Source organism: Rutidosis leptorrhynchoides, chromosome 10 (assembly GCF_046630445.1).
Source record: "Rutidosis leptorrhynchoides isolate AG116_Rl617_1_P2 chromosome 10, CSIRO_AGI_Rlap_v1, whole genome shotgun sequence".
In the NCBI taxonomy this organism is placed as follows: domain Eukaryota; kingdom Viridiplantae; phylum Streptophyta; class Magnoliopsida; order Asterales; family Asteraceae; genus Rutidosis; species Rutidosis leptorrhynchoides.
This window is the reverse complement of record NC_092342.1, coordinates 339372485-339389474: the sequence shown is the minus strand read 5'-3', so window position 1 is coordinate 339389474 and position 16990 is coordinate 339372485. Positions and strand designations below refer to the sequence as shown.

General features: G+C 35.5%; 1 long non-coding RNA gene across 2 annotated transcripts; it reads left to right on the top strand.

Moving 5' to 3' along the window:
* Nucleotides 1-690: 690 nt before the first annotated feature.
* LOC139872915 (uncharacterized) lies at nt 691-4239 on the top strand. Of its 2 annotated transcripts, XR_011767205.1 has the most exons (6): nt 691-850; nt 1209-1311; nt 1864-2001; nt 2154-2542; nt 2653-3092; nt 4016-4239. It is a non-coding gene; the product is annotated as an uncharacterized lncRNA (long non-coding RNA). The 2 variants fall into 2 exon arrangements; XR_011767204.1 differs by lacking the exon at nt 2154-2542.
* The last annotated feature ends 12751 nt before the right edge of the window (nt 4240-16990 follow it).

Genomic DNA, 16990 nt, shown 5'->3' with positions numbered 1-16990 from the left:
GGTCGACTAAATGAAAATCAGTAATCACTTTCAACTATTCTAATCAACACTAGGGATGGCAATGGATCGGATATGGATCGGGTGAGGCCGTATCCATATCCATATCCATTTATTTTTTTTACTTTTCATCCCTCCATCTCCATATCCGTCGGGTGAAGCGGGTTAATGGATAATTATCCATATCCGTTTAAATTTATTTTATTTTTAACAATTATAAGCGGTGGTTCAATATATACGATCCAAAGTAATATTTTTAATAGTTTATATGACCAAAAGTCACATTTTACTAATCTATATAACAAATATTCAATAGATAATCTATTAAATGTGTAAAGATATCGACATGTAAGTTGCTTACTTTTAGTTACATGGAATCACATTTGAACCACCAAAGTACGATAAATACATTTGATTATTTAAACAAAACAAAATATAAGAAGAAAGTTATATTTTTAGAGAAAATATAAAGAAAGATGAATATGAATATAATTAATGAAATAACACTACATAAATGATACTAATTTGAGTGATAAATTTATATATTTACTTATTTCGGGTGAAAGCAGGTTCATCCATGGATGAAATTTTTCCATCCACATCCATATCCATATCCATATCGATTTAGATCGTCCATATCCACGAATAATCGAGTGGATCGGATCGATATTCAGTGGATCCGGATCCGGTATCCATTGCCATCCCTGATCAACACCTATTTCACGATACACTCATCCAGACATGGCGTAAGATTACTGATGACCTTTGGCAGTTTAATATCGATTGATGCCAACGTGTTGGTGAAGAAAAATTAATTTCTTATATGCGTTTCAATCTATCATTGTTGCCAATTGTAAGTCCCAATTATAATTAGGTTTTCCGATTTTTATTGTCAGTTATTTGATAAATACTAGGAGATTAACACGATTTTATCAATACATAACTTTGATTTCAATCGGTGTACAAAGTTTTCTTATATCTATAACCCTAACATTGAAACCCTAAAGTTGAACGGTTGAATTCTACTGATTAAAATTGTAACCCTGGATTATACAATAATCTAGGTGTTTGTTCATAAATTACTTAAGATGTTAATAGTGCCGAATAGTGTTGTTACTTCTCTTTTTGCCTAATGCAAAAGTTATTAATAATGTTGTTGAATTCAATACGTTCTTTTCCTAATAATAACAAATGAAACTTTTGGTGTTTAGCTTATTATGTAGATTATTGCTGTTGAACTCCATCTCCCTACTATTAACATTTATCATGGATCATGGATCGATTCAATTAATCAATATTGTGAAAATGAATGAGGTAGTGTTCACTGTCCTATGTATTTGTTTGGTACTTATTGAAGTTCTATTTGCTTAATGTGTAAATTTTTTTTTTGAACGGCAAGATTGCATCAGTCCGGACCGAAGCCTAGTCATCATTTGCACACACACACACGTTCGGGCAGGAAACCCGAACCACGATCACATGGATCCGAACCCTTAAACCATCCCGAGGGGCAGGCGGGCCGGACCTTAGTCCCGGATCGGGTCGGTAAAACCTTCCCTTTGGGCTGACCTCAATGGAGCCTATTTCAGTCCATGTTTAATTTGGTCATTCAGAAGTCAGGTTCGAACCCTGGACCTCTTACCCGGCGAGGGTGTTAAACACCACCACGATACCACTCAGGCAAATGCCTCGGTGGTTGCTTAATGTGTAATTATTAGGTTCAATTTGCTTAATTTATATCAATAAGTAGACCTTATACATTTATACATATTTTCTTGAATGTTCTTCATTTTGGTTGATTTTGCTTCATTTTTGGTCATATGGATTTTGTTGGTACTTATTTGGTTTTCCGATCCATATGTGCAGGTACATGTTTCATGGTGATGTGGGTTTGGTTGGTACTTATTTGTTTCAATTTATAATATAAAAATTCCACAAATGGCTACTGAACCATGGCACATCTGATCAAGAATCATGTCGTTGTTCCAGAATTAGAATGTGGAGGTAATCACTTACTATGGTTCCACAAAACAGATGTTTCTGTGGTATTTTTTATATTTATATGTGGATTGGATTTCTACATATTTAATTATACCCCTATTGTATGATACTATTCATGTTTTTCAGTTAATGAAGGCGGTTAATATGTTTTGCAGCGTATTCCTTGTCGTGACTACGATATGAAACTAAAGTACTGAAGTCGCATCAAGTATTTTTCGACTGGTAGCGTAAATAGTTCTAATTTCACGTTAAATCTATAATGTACTTTAATCAAATTTTTCTACAAGTTTATGATTTGATACAAGTCTTTGTGGTGATGGAGGATCGCTCGTGGTATTTAGTGTTGGAGGCATAGGTACGCAAGACTGAATCGTCATCCTTATCAGAAATAAAGCGGATGGATTTCGAGGTTGTTTCGATCTCTAATGGAAGAGAAGAAGTTGTTAAAGCAGCTAACATACTATTTAAAAAGTATTATGTGGATGGAGATTCCAAAGAACCGTTTTTAGTGAAACCTACTTGACTGAGGCACTCATGACCCTTGGTTTGTTGCTTCTTTAGTGTTTTTTTTTTTTTTTTAAATCCTTATATGTATGTAGAAGAATAGTAGAAGTATTTAATGATATCTTGTGTGTTACCATGATTTACTATTAGGTGCTGTAAAGCCATATCCCGATCTTATACTAATTTATGGTCCTGCGAGGTGCCATCTTGGTTTTCGAGCATGGCGAATTCGTAACACCGAGATTGTGCAAGCCTACTTTATCCTTTTGTTTTCTGCTTCCATGATATAAGCTCATATTTTTTGTTACGATTATAACTAAAATTTTGTACAAATAATTTTAAAACTTGACTAAAATCGTAATGTGCAATTTTCTTGGAAGTTCCAAAATTGAAATTATTGCAGCTTTTCATGGAAGTTGCAATGTTCAAATATTTGCAATGCTAAAACTTCAGCATTAATATTCTGAGCTACCATACCTATTGTTACTTGACTTTTTAATAATGCAGACATATGAGACCTCTGAAGTACAAGAAATGCGGCTTGATTCTGAAAGCCATTCAAAGGTTTACTAAAGTGAAGCAAAACTACGGTATGTTGACTGTATTTGTTATTTGGAGATAAAGTTTATATGTGTATGTTAAGAGCTCAATACTTAAAGAGACACATACCAGAATCACATTATTATTTCACCATTTTGTTGTGTTAACTTTGTTTTATCTCAAGCGAGTCATATTAAAGAAATTTTCTAAAAGAGGAATATGTCAGATGGTTCGAAAGGGTAAACAACTGTCCGAAATGAATTTTCACTGCGTATAACCTTCTGAATCATTTGATTAAGTAGACAAAAGGCTTTGCGGGTACCCCAACCCAAGAGCTAAATAACTCACTTTGACGTGAACCCATTTTGACACGTTACCCAACTTTCTTATTTTGCCACCTCTAGAAAGTGGCATATAATGAACATAAAAATGAGGTAATTTTTTATTTTTTTTTGATATAATGATACTTATATAGAAAAATGGGTTTAGATCAAAATTGTTTATCTAGGACAAATAAAAAGTAGGTGGGATGACCCGCCCATACTGACAACTTCATGTTTTTTAAAATCTTAAATGACTAATTTATGGATTTTGATCATGAAAACTGCTATATTACTGCAATACTTTGTTTTAGTAAAGCAGTTCTAAGGGTAGTAAAGCAGTTCTAAGGGTGCTAAACATTTCACCACATGAGTTGATAATTGCAGCAAATTTTAACCCATTAGGCACATTGCCCCTATTTGTCATGCTTTTTTGAAATAATAATGAGGGTAAAACTGCACTATCACATAAATTGGTTTTATTCCTCCTCCTCCTTGAATCAAATACTCTCTTTATTTTATATTTTGATCCAAGTAGTACTTGCTAGAAGTTAGTTTGTTCTTATGTCACTAAAATATTCTGATGCGAGTTTATTTCAATTAAAGATATCCTAAATTTCTACTCACATTTTGTGTATTTTTGTGTCCAACAGGTTCTTAAGATTCGAGTACAAGAGATGTTAGATGAGTTGATGATATTAGAAGGAGCATATGTAATTGTTACATTGATCAACTTCCTTCTATAAATTATTCACTTTACAGTGGTATTAAGATACGGTTGTGTGTTGTTTAATAGGAGTATCTAATCTAATAGAGGAACTATATAGGTGGACCGGTTCTCTTTAGTTAGTTCAAGTGATATCGAGTCTAAATGTTAAATGTGTTAACGTTATAACAGATTTTTTCGCCTTTGTATCTAGCTAAGTAACACGAATTACTCTGAAATGTCCCGTTCATATTGATTATAAACGTTCCATATTAATTGATTTCGTTGCGAGGTTTTGATCTCTATATGAGACGTTTTTCAAAGACTGCATTTATTTTTAAAACAACCATAACCTTTATTTTATCAATAAAGGTTTTAAAAACATTACGTAGATTATCAAATAATGATAATCTAAAATATAATGTTTACACACGACCATTACATAATGGTTTACAATAGAAATATATTACATCGACATATGTTTCTTGAATGCAGTTTTTACACAATATCATACAAACATGGACTTCAAATCTTGTCCTTATTTTAGTATGCAACAGCGGAAGCTCTTAGTATTCACCTGAGAATAAACATGCTTTAAACGTCAACACAAATATTGGTGAGTTATAGGTTTAACCTATATATATATCAAATCGTAACAATAGACCACAAGATTTCATATTTCAATACACATCCCATACATAGAGAAAAAAATCATTCATATGGTGAACACCTGGTAACCGACATTAACAAGATGCATATATAAGAATATCCCCATCATTCCGGGACACCCTTCGGATATGATATAAATTTCGAAGTACTAAAGCATCCGGTACTTTGGATGGGGTTTGTTAGGCCCAATAGATCTATCTTTAGGATTCGCGTCAATTAGGGTGTCTGTTCCCTAATTCTTAGATTACCAGACTTAATAAAAAGGGGCATATTCGATTTCGATAATTCAACCATAGAATGTAGTTTCATGTACTTGTGTCTATTTTGTAAATCATTTATAAAACCTGCATGTATTCTCATCCCAAAAATATTAGATTTTAAAAGTGGGACTATAACTCACTTTCACAGATATTTCCTTCCTCGGAAATAAGATTTGGCCACGGATCGATTCACGAACCTATACAAATATGTACATATATATCAAAGTATAATCAAAATATAATTACAACCATTTTTATTATGTTTTAAAGATTTGAGTGTATTAAGTCAGCTGTCCTCGTTAGTAACCTACAACTAGTTGTCCACAGTTAGATGTACATAAATAAATCGATATATATTATCTTGAATCAATCCACGACCCAGTGTATACACGTCTCAGGCTAGATCACAACTCAAAGTATATATATTTTTGGAATCAACCTCAACCCTGTATAGCTAACTCCAACATTACTGCCTATAGAGTGTCTATGGTTGTTCCAAATAATATATATAGATGGGTCGATATGATATGTCAAAACATTTGCATACGTGTCTATGGTATCCCAAGATTACATAATATATTAGAATACATGTATAATACAATATAAGTTAGCTAAGATATGATTTGTATAGATTTGTTACCAATTTTCACGTAGCTACAACAAGTAAAAATATCCAATCTTGTTTTACCCATAACTTCTTCGTTTTAAATCCGTTTTGAGTGAATCCAATTGCTATGGTTTCATATTGAACTTAAGTTTATGAATCTATACATAAAAAGTATAAGTTTATAGTCGGAAATACAGGTTACAAGTCATTTTTTTGTAAAGGTAGTCATTTCAGTCGAAAGAACGACGTCTAGATGACCATTTTGGAAAACATACTTCCACTTTGAGTTTAATCATGATTTTTGGATATAGTTTCATGTTCATAAGAAAAATCATTTTCCCAGAAGAACAACTTTTAAATCAAAGTTTATCATAGTTTTTAATTAACTAACCCAAAACAGCTCGCGGTGTTACTACGACGGCGTATATCCAGTTTTACGGTATTTTTCGTGTTTTCATGTTTTAAATCATTAAGTTAGCATATCATATAGATATAGAACATGTGTTTAGTTGATTTTAAAAGTCTAGTTAGAAGGATTAACTTTTGTTTGCGAACAAGTTTAGAATTAACTAAACTATGTTCTAGTGATTACAAGTTTAAACCTCCGAATAAGATAGCTTTACATGTAAGAATCGAATGATGTTATGAACATCATTACTACCTCAAGTTTTCTGGATAAACCTACTGGAAAAGAGAAAAATGGATCTAGCTTCAAAGGATCCTTGGATGGCTTGAAAGTTCTTGAAGCAGAATCATGACACGAAAACAAATTCAAGTAAGATTTCTACTCGAAATAAGATTGTTATAGTTATATAAATTGAACCAAAGTTTGAATATGAGTATTACCTTGATTTAGAAAGATAACCTACTGTAAATAACAAAGGTTTCTTGATCTTGGATGATTAATTGGATTGGATTAGAAAGCTTGGAAGTAAACTTGCAAACTTGAAAGTATTCTTGATTTTATGAAACTAGAACTTATGTAATTTATGAAGAACACTTAGAACTTGAAGATAGAACTTGAGAGAGATCAATTAGATGAAGAAAATTGATGAATTAAAGTGTTTGTAGGTGTTTTTGGTCGTTGGTATATGGATTAGATATAAAGGATGTGTAATTTTGTTTACATGTAAATAAGTCATGAATGATTACTAATATTTTTGTAATTTTATGAGATATTTCATGCTAGTTGCCAAATGATGGTTCCTACATGTGTTAGGTGACTCACATGGGCTGCTAAAAGCTGATCATTGGATTGTATATACCAATAGTACATACATCTAAAAGCTGTGTATTGTACGAGTACGAATACGGGTGCATACGAGTAGAATTGTTGATGAAACTGAACGAGGATGTAATTGTAAGCATTTTTGTTAAGTAGAAGTATTTTGATAAGTGTCTTGAAGTCTTTCAAAAGTGTATAAATACATATTAAAACACTACATGTATATACATTTTAACTGAGTCGTTAAGTCATCGTTAGTCGTTACATGTAAATGTTGTTTTGAAGCCTTTAGGTTAACGATCCTGTTAAGTGTTGTTAACCCATTGTTTATTATATCAAATGAGATATTAAATTATTATATTATCATGATATTATGATATATTAATATATCATAATATGATATATATACAATTAAATGTCGTTACAACGATAATCGTTACATATATGTCTCGTTTCGAAATCATTAAGTTAGTAGTCTTGTTTTTACATATGTAGTTCATTGTTAATATACTTAATGATATGTTTACTTATCATAATACCATGTTAATATATATATATATATATATATATATATATATATATATATATATATATATATATATATATATATATATACACGACATCATATAGTTTTTACAAGTTTTAACGTTCGTGAATCACCGGTCAACTTGGGTGGTCAATTGTCTATATAAAACCTATTTTAATTAATCAAGTCTTAACAAGTTTGATTGCTTAACATGTTGAAAACACTTAATCATATAAATATCAATTTCATTTAATATATATAAACATGGAAAAGTTCAGGTCACTACAGTACCTACCCGTTAAATAAATTTCGTCCTGAAATTTTAAGCAGTTGGAGGTGTTGACGTATCTTCTGGAAATAAGTGCGGGTATTTCTTCTTCATCTGATCTTCTCGTTCCCAGGTGAACTCGGGTCCTCTACGAGCATTCCATCGAACCTTAACAATCGGTATCTTGTTTTGCTTAAGTCTCTTAACCTCACGATCCATTATTTCGACAGGTTCTTCAATGAATTGGAGTTTTTCATTGATTTGGATTTCGTCCAACGGAATAGTGAGATCTTCTTTAGCAAAATATTTCTTCAAATTCGAGACGTGGAAAGTGTTATGTACAGCCGCGAGTTGTTGAGGTAGCTCCAGTTGGTAAGCTACTGGTCCGACACGATCTATAATCTTGAATGGTCCAATGTACCTTGGATTTAGTTTCCCCCGTTTACCAAATCGAACAACGCCTTTCCAAGGTGAAACCTTAAGCATGACCATTTCTCCAATTTCAAACTCTATATCTTTTCTTTTACTGTCCACGTAGCTCTTTTGTCGACTCTGGGCAGTTTTCAATCGTTGTTGAATTTGGATGATTTTCTTGGTGGTTTCTTGTATTATCTCCGGACCCGTAATCTGTCTATCCCCTACTTCGTTCCAAAAAATCAGAGACCTGCACTTTCTACCATAAAGTGCCTCAAACGGGGCCATCTCAATACTAGAATGATAACTGTTGTTGTAGGAAAATTCTGCTAACGGTAGGTGTCGATCCCAACTGTTTCCGAAATCAATAACACATGCTCGTAGCATGTCTTCAAGCGTTTGTATTGTCCTTTCGCTCTGCCCATCAGTTTGTGGATGATAGGCAGTACTCATGTCTAGACGAGTCCCCAATGCTTGTTGCAACGTCTGCCAGAACCTTGAAACAAATCTACCATCCCTATCAGAGATAATAGAGACGGGTATTCCATGTCTGGAGACAACCTCCTTCAAATACAATCGCGCCAACTTCTCCATTTTGTCATCTTCTCTCATTGGCAGGAAGTGTGCTGACTTGGTGAGACGATCAACTATTACCTAAATAGTATCATAACCACTTGCAGTCCTTGACAATTTAGTAATGAAATCCATGGTAATGTTTTCCCATTTCCATTCCGGGATTTCAGGTTGTTGTAGTAGACCTGATGGTTTCTGATGTTCAACTTTGACCTTAGAACAGGTCAAACATTCTCCTACATATTTAGCAATATCGGCTTTCATACCCGGCCACCAAAAGTGTTTCTTGAGATCTTTATACATCTTCCCCATTCCGGGATGTATTGAATATCTGGTTTTATGTGCTTCTTTAAGTACCATTTCTCTCACATCTCCAAACCTTGGTACCCAAATTCTATCAGCCCTATATCGGGTTCCGTCTTCCCGAATATTAAGATGTTTCTCTGATCCTTTAGGTATCTCATTCTTCAACTTTCCTTCTTTTACAACCCCCTGTTGCGCCTCCTTTATTTGAGTAGTAAGGTTAGTACGAATAATTATATTCATAGCTTTTACCCGTATAGGTTCTCTGTCCTTTCTACTCAAAGCGTCGGCTACCACATTCGCCTTCCCCTGGTGGTATTGAATCTCAAAATCATAATCATTCAACAGTTCAATCCACCTGCGTTGTCTCATATTCAGTTGCTTCTGATTAAATATATGTTGGAGACTTTTGTGGTCGGTATATATAATACTTTTGACCCCATATAAATAATGCCTCCAAGTCTTTAATGCAAAAACAACAGCACCCAATTCCAAATCGTGAGTTGTATAATTTTGCTCGTGAATCTTCAATTGTCTAGACGCATAAGCAATCACCTTCGTTCGTTGCATTAATACGCAACCGAGACCTTGCTTTGATGCGTCACAATAAATCACAAAATCATCATTCCCTTCAGGCAATGACAATATAGGTGCCGTAGTTAGCTTTTTCTTCAATAACTGAAACGCCTTCTCTTGTTCATCCTTCCATTCAAATTTCTTCCCTTTATGCGTTAATGCAGTCAAGGGTTTTGCTATTTTGGAGAAATCTTGGATGAATCTTCTGTAGTAACCAACCAATCCTAAAAATTGACTTATATGCTTCAGAGTTTTTGGGGTTTCCCACTTTTCAACGGTTTCGATCTTTGCCGGGTTCACCTGGATACCTTCGTTGTTCACTATGTGACCGAGGAATTGAACTTCTTCCAACCAAAATGCACACTTTGAAAACTTAGCGTACAGTTTTTCTTTCCTCAATACTTCTAGCACTTTTCTCAAATGTTCTGTAACATCCCGCGTTTTTCCGTTAAATTTAATTTTAACACCGTCTTTTTTTTTAAAAAAACATAATCTTTCGTATTTAAATTAATAGTTTCCGTGAGTAACGTTCATTATATTTCCGCTATTTAATTTTGACATCACCCGTTTACTCGAGCGTTTTAAAAATATTCGATCGGTTAAATCCCGCACCCGCTTTGAAACTCGAGGGACCGGAGTTGCCAAATGGGCAAACTAGTTGACTAGGTCAACTAGTCAACCCATTTTTCATTCATTCCATCATCTCCCTCCTCTCTTTTCTCTCCATCTCAAGAACACACACACAAACCCATTCCATTCATTCATCATCTAAATTCAATCTTGGGAGCTCACAACAAATCCGACTACATATTCTTGATCCTCTCATCATCCTCTACGATTTGATACTAACTTCATTGATTTTGGGTAACATTTCTAAAACTCTAGATTTCTCTAAATTCGTGTTTTTGACTTGAAATGGTGTTAGTTAGTGTCTATGGCTCGTGTATAACATGAATATATGTTTTGTTTGCTCGATTCGTTGTTTTGAGTAACTAGTTTGAACATTTGAAATGGGTGTGCTAAATCTTTGATTTTGGATGAGTTAATGTTGTTAAATTGTTAAAGTTCATGTTTTAATTGTGTTACTAGTATCACTAGCTTCGTTTTGATGCGTAGGTTGATTAAGGAAACTTCAAAAACATGAATATTGATTTTTGCGGATTTTGGTTAGGGTTTGATAGACTTAAAACGAGCTTTTGATGTTTCGAATGCCATGAAATGTTATTAGTAAGTGTTTAGTTGTAATGTATGCTTCATTACCTTCAAAACGGCATATCGTATGTGTAAATTGGATTCCCGAATCATAAAATACGTTTTACGAACTTGAAACTTTGATTATGAACGTTTAATGCGGTTTTGGGTTGTTGTAAGTGTTGAATTTCTTGATGGAATGTGTCTAGGTGTTTTCCTCGTCAAATACCTTTCCGATGATATAAGATACATGTCCTAATTGTTTGCGGATCATAAGATGTGGTTATTTGGTTTTAGCTCGTGCATACTTTGAAAAACAGAAAAATGCCTGCACAGAGGGTGGCGCGGCGCGCCCCTTCCCCGCGCGGCGCGCAATCTGGCCTGGCCAGATTCTGCCCACTTTGTCCCATTTCACGCGAAATGTTTGACTAGCTATCGACCTCCGATTCACATGAAACTTGTTTTAATATACTTGTATATGAATATTTAGCATAGAAAAATAGTTCGGGACCCGACCCGAACGCGTTGACTTTTTCGTTGACTTTGACCAAGTTTGACTTTTAGTCAAACTTAACCAAACTTTTATACAATCATTCTAACATGCTTTTATACTTGTTTCTTGTATGAAACTTGACAACGTGATTCACATGCTATACTTAATCGAGTCGTAACGAGCCATAGGACTAATTGAACACATTTCACCCGACCTTGTGTCGTAACCGGTTAATTGATATAACTTACTTGTTTAGGTCAAGGCTAAGCAACTTTCATGCACACGTTTACTTGTTGAAGTACCTTTATACTCGTGCACTCGAGGTGAGATCGTAGTCCCACCTTTTCAACAACTTTTATACTTTTAAATCGTGGGCTGAGAAAACATATACTTTGTTACATCTTGTACTACTTACTGTTATGTTTTGAACACAAGTGTGAAAACAAACATTCCACGTGCGAGTTAGAACAAAAATGCCTCAATTCGATTATCATTAGTTACACTTGCAGGGTGTAAGCGAGAACTTATATTGTGTGGCCATACGGGTTTAACAAACCCTCATTCGGACGGTTCGCTACCGTTATGCGGATGAAATATATTTTTGTGTTTTAGTGTGGGTTCTAGCACTGTGTGATGGGGTAACGTTGGTTAAGTTTTGATAATTGGGTGCTCGCGAACAATACTTTTGGAATGCAAACGATTTTGATAATCAACTATGGGAATACTAAATCTTGTGGTTCAAAAACAACGTTTACAAATACACCTATGATTTCACCAACGTTTTTCGTTGACAGTTTTCTATATGTTTCTCAGGTTCATACTTGGCTATTTGATACATGCTTCCGCGTACACTCATACTTGCTTGGGGTCAAGCATACATGCATACACTCTGATTATTTGCTTGGAGTCAAGATACATACATACATACGCTAGTGATAGCACCTTTGGATTCAAACATATTGTTTACATACTTACGCTATTTATAGCAACGGTGTTTTTCAACTTATATTATGTCGCAAGTTATTTCATTTATACTTTATGACTTTTGTAAACTAAACTTGCAAGTCTTGTACCTTTCAAATGAATGCGACATAATTTTGGTCAAACGAGTCTCATATAGGGACTACGACCACGCAACGGGACCTAAGTTAACGGCGCCGTCAATAACGGTTTTGGTCGGGTCGTTACAAGTGGTATCAGAGCGTTGGTTGTAGGGAACTAGGACGTGCATTAGTGTGTCTAACAGAGTCGTTAGGACGCATTAGTGAGTCTAGACTACAACCGGATAGTTAGCCATTGCATTCTGACATACATTTGCTATAGATAGCACTTACTTGACTACTTGTGCATTATACTTGAATCATTCTTAGGCAAACTTTTTAATGGTACCCAACCTTCATCATACGAACTCGTATTCCGCCACTTTTTGGTAACACACGTAAATTCATGATTCATACACGTATGGAAGACGACGACTTCATTAGTCACACTTGTTCGGGAACTCTGTCTCCCGGATTGTTATTTGCCACCGTTTCAACTTACTATCGGTTTCCCACTGGTGTTTCTTACTATCTACTTTTTGGTGTTACTACCATCACTACTCTAGGTGAGTATCGTCATCAACATTTATCACTACGGTTGCGTGCTACTCGTTATCATGACTCGTTACTCTTTTCATACCTAAATACATTATTGTTTGAATCGAACCGATTTGACGTTAACAATCGTTTATACACTTCCCGCGGGGAAACGCTTCTTTAGAGTTGTAGAAACTATTTCGATTTAATACGAGTCACGTTTGAGACGTCGTTACATTTTGTTCATTTTAGATTTTCGTGATGACACGAACTTGAATCTATAGAGTGATGTGGGAATGGAGGTATGAGTTAGCGTAATATAACGACACTCGATCAACGTGGTTATATTACGGTAAGACATACCAAAGTTCTAGTGACGCGTGATGGTGGTTAGACTCGATCAACCTAAACACCACCATGTGCCATGTACATGACTTCATCTTTTCAGGTTTGGACATCCGAAAACTCCGAGAATATTTATAACAACCATACCGGGGACACACCTTCAATTATTGTCAAATTATATTTATGCTTCCGAATGAATTACCGATTCCATTCGACTTCAACCGTATGTCACACGGGTATACTAGCTCGTCCTCGCGCAATCTTATTGACTAACTACAATTTACTCGTTATGCTCACATCGGGGCGGGAACTTCTTTTGCATCACCCTCGTACTTCCGGTTCAGGAGGTCCTTATTCTAAATTCTCAATGGAGAGCGACTCTTCACGTCATACAAGTATTCGCCGCGAGGGTGGATAGTCCTAACAATTGTTTTCAAAACCCGATAAGAACTTGCCCCGACGAACGTTTTTGGAAACCGATAAATCTTCCGCGACGCGAATTTTCTTGAGAAACTTGTCCTAGCTAACGTTTTCAATTCCTAGCAAACTTGTTCAATATGCCTTAGGGAAATGTACCTCGTTTCGGATCGAGATCCTCGTTTCACTTCTAGATTTTGGAGTACCTTACAAAAAGCCTCGGGACCGCATTTAGACATGAGTACCGCGTACCATCCACAACCCGACGGACCGAACAAACATGCGATTTAAACCTTGGAAACCATAATACAAGTTTGTATTACCAACTTCAAATTTACTTGAGAAAAGTATTTTCCTTAAACCGAATCCTCGTACTACAATGATTTTCATTCGAGTTTTAACGTCACTCCTTTTGAAACCACATGTGACCGGAAACGTCATTCTCCTTTGTCGAACCAAGTAAACGATGATCAATTCACCGGGGCCGAGGTTATTCATGAGCAACCGAGAAAATTTATTCATATTCAGGTAAACCCCTACGCGACTCGTAATCACCAAGAGCTACGCCGATGTTAGACGTAAACATTTCAAATTCCACGTGGGAAACCGCGTCACGTTAAGAGTCGCACCTTGGAAAGGTGCAATCCGTTTCGGGAAAACGTAGGAAGCTAAATCCGCGATATTTTGATCCTTTAAATTCTTGGGGTGTTTTGGAACCGTCGCTAGCCGTTTAGACTTTTCCGACTCATTTTGGGTCTCCGTTTATCCTACATTCGATGTATCAACTCAAAGACGTGTTTTGCGAAACGAGAACTTGTTATCTCCTTTGATGAACTCACTATCGATGATAACCCTCACTTCCTAGGAGGACCGGTTGAAACCATAAATCGTGAAGCCAACCTTAAAACAACATATGATCCCGACCGTCAAAATTCGTGGAAATACTCAAGGACGTACCTTCACTTATTCGTAGAATTTACAACGCAAGATCTCGAGTAAGATTCAACAACTACTACTTCCAACTAAATTTCGGGACGAAATTTCTTTTGAGGTGTGGATAATGTAACATCCCGCGTTTTTCCGTTAAATTTAATTTTAACACCGTCTTTTTTTTAAAAAAAACATAATCTTTCGTATTTAAATTAATAGTTTCCGTGAGTAACGTTCATTATATTTCCGCTATTTAATTTTGACATCACCCGTTTACTCGAGCGTTTTAAAAATATTCGATCGGTTAAATCCCGCACCCGCTTTGAAACTCGAGGGACCGGAGTTGCCAAATGGGCAAACTAGTTGACTAGGTCAACTAGTCAACCCATTTTTCATTCATTCCATCATCTCCCTCCTCTCTTTTCTCTCCATCTCAAGAACACACACACAAACCCATTCCATTCATTCATCATCTAAATTCAATCTTGGGAGCTCACAACAAATCCGACTACATATTCTTGATCCTCTCATCATCCTCTACGATTTGATACTAACTTCATTGATTTTGGGTAACATTTCTAAAACTCTAGATTTCTCTAAATTCGTGTTTTTGACTTGAAATGGTGTTAGTTAGTGTCTATGGCTCGTGTATAACATGAATATATGTTTTGTTTGCTCGATTCGTTGTTTTGAGTAACTAGTTTGAACATTTGAAATGGGTGTGCTAAATCTTTGATTTTGGATGAGTTAATGTTGTTAAATTGTTAAAGTTCATGTTTTAATTGTGTTACTAGTATCACTAGCTTCGTTTTGATGCGTAGGTTGATTAAGGAAACTTCAAAAACATGAATATTGATTTTTGCGGATTTTGGTTAGGGTTTGATAGACTTAAAACGAGCTTTTGATGTTTCGAATGCCATGAAATGTTATTAGTAAGTGTTTAGTTGTAATGTATGCTTCATTACCTTCAAAACGGCATATCGTATGTGTAAATTGGATTCCCGAATCATAAAATACGTTTTACGAACTTGAAACTTTGATTATGAACGTTTAATGCGGTTTTGGGTTGTTGTAAGTGTTGAATTTCTTGATGGAATGTGTCTAGGTGTTTTCCTCGTCAAATTACCTTTCCGATGATATAAGATACATGTCCTAATTGTTTGCGGATCATAAGATGTGGTTATTTGGTTTTAGCTCGTGCATACTTTGAAAAACAGAAAAATGCCTGCACAGAGGGTGGCGCGGCGCGCCCCTTCCCCGCGCGGCGCGCAATCTGGCCTGGCCAGATTCTGCCCACTTTGTCCCATTTCACGCGAAATGTTTGACTAGCTATCGACCTCCGATTCACATGAAACTTGTTTTAATATACTTGTATATGAATATTTAGCATAGAAAAATAGTTCGGGACCCGACCCGAACGCGTTGACTTTTTCGTTGACTTTGACCAAGTTTGACTTTTAGTCAAACTTAACCAAACTTTTATACAATCATTCTAACATGCTTTTATACTTGTTTCTTGTATGAAACTTGACAACGTGATTCACATGCTATACTTAATCTAGTCGTAACGAGCCATAGGACTAATTGAACACATTTCACCCGACCTTGTGTCGTAACCGGTTAATTGATATAACTTACTTGTTTAGGTCAAGGCTAAGCAACTTTCATGCACACGTTTACTTGTTGAAGTACCTTTATACTCGTGCACTCGAGGTGAGATCATAGTCCCACCTTTTCAACAACTTTTATACTTTTAAATCGTGGGCTGAGAAAACATATACTTTGTTACATCTTGTACTACTTACTGTTATGTTTTGAACACAAGTGTGAAAACAAACATTCCACGTGCGAGTTAGAACAAAAATGCCTCAATTCGATTATCATTAGTTACACTTGCAGGGTGTAAGCGAGAACTTATATTGTGTGGCCATACGGGTTTAACAAACCCTCATTCGGACGGTTCGCTACCGTTATGCGGATGAAATATATTTTTGTGTTTTAGTGTGGGTTCTAGCACTGTGTGATGGGGTAACGTTGGTTAAGTTTTGATAATTGGGTGCTCGCGAACAATACTTTTGGAATGCAAACGATTTTGATAATCAACTATGGGAATACTAAATCTTGTGGTTCAAAAACAACGTTTACAAATACACCTATGATTTCACCAACGTTTTTCGTTGACAGTTTTCTATATGTTTCTCAGGTTCATACTTGGCTATTTGATACATGCTTCCGCGTACACTCATACTTGCTTGGGGTCAAGCATACATGCATACACTCTGATTATTTGCTTGGAGTCAAGATACATACATACATACGCTAGTGATAGCACCTTTGGATTCAAACATATTGTTTACATACTTACGCTATTTATAGCAACGGTGTTTTTCAACTTATATTATGTCGCAAGTTATTTCATTTATACTTTATGACTTTTGTAAACTAAACTTGCAAGTCTTGTACCTTTCAAATGAATGCGACATAATTTTGGTCAAACGAGTCTCATATAGGGACTACGACCACGCAACGGGACCTAAGTTAACGGCGC